Here is a 1,133-nt window from a genome sequence, read left to right as displayed (position 1 = left end):
TATATAAATATATACATATACAATGAGAAAACATACGCACACACACATACACACACACATATAGATATGATGATTTCTTCCTTTTATTCTCTTCCAAGTCACGGCGTGTGGGTCCATTCTTTATGAATGCATTGACAAGCAATACGAATAAAAATTCTTTACATCCTTTCATGTAAGGCTCACTTCACCATGTATTCTCAAAAATTAAAAGCAGTGCAATGTGGTAAAACGTCAGAACGTTTGCTAGGTTACATGACTAACATAATTTAGTTTCATCTTCCTACACTATGATCTTAAATCCGATCCTAGTTAACATTACCTTTGATTTCTCTGATTGTTGATAAAATGGGCATCAGTAATATACCATCGATTCATTTGATTATGTCTTTCGCCCCTCCCTTGAAAAAAAAATGGCCTTATTTATAGAGATAAGAAATCAATGCCGCATATAACAAGAGGGGGAGTACATTGATTCGAGCTTATATATCGAATGAAAGAGAAAAATAACGACGCAAAAGGATGTAAATTATACAAATAATAAATATATATAACTATATATGTACATATATATATATATGTGTGTGTTTGTGTATTTATATGAATATTTATATATATATATATGTGTGTTTGTATGTATATGTGTGTATAAATGAAAGGAACTACATTCCAAATGTTGAGGTCTAACTTATCGGAAATGACTGTAATATACCTATTGGTTTTATCTTTGGTCTAACAAAATATCTATTCATTTTACAACGCAAATTATCAACGATATTTCAAAGGAAAACTCTATAATCAATATCACACAAAGGTCTCAAATTACCGAAATCTATATAAGCGCGCGCATACACACTCACATGCGCACACACACTCGTGCGCATACAGAAATGACACACACACACACACACACACACACACACACACATGCCATCGGACGCACATACAAACACATGTATATATATATATACTTGTATGTAACGATATTTTTATAAATATATATTTGTTTTGTTATTTATATGTATATCACTTCTTCCACATACAACACACACTCATATACATACATACATACATACATAGATACATACATACATACATACATGCATATATATATATATATATATATATATATATAT

The sequence above is a fragment of the Octopus bimaculoides genome, chromosome 8 (genome assembly GCF_001194135.2).
Source record: "Octopus bimaculoides isolate UCB-OBI-ISO-001 chromosome 8, ASM119413v2, whole genome shotgun sequence".
In the NCBI taxonomy this organism is placed as follows: Eukaryota; Metazoa; Mollusca; class Cephalopoda; order Octopoda; family Octopodidae; genus Octopus; species Octopus bimaculoides.
Note: the sequence above shows the minus strand (reverse complement) of the source record.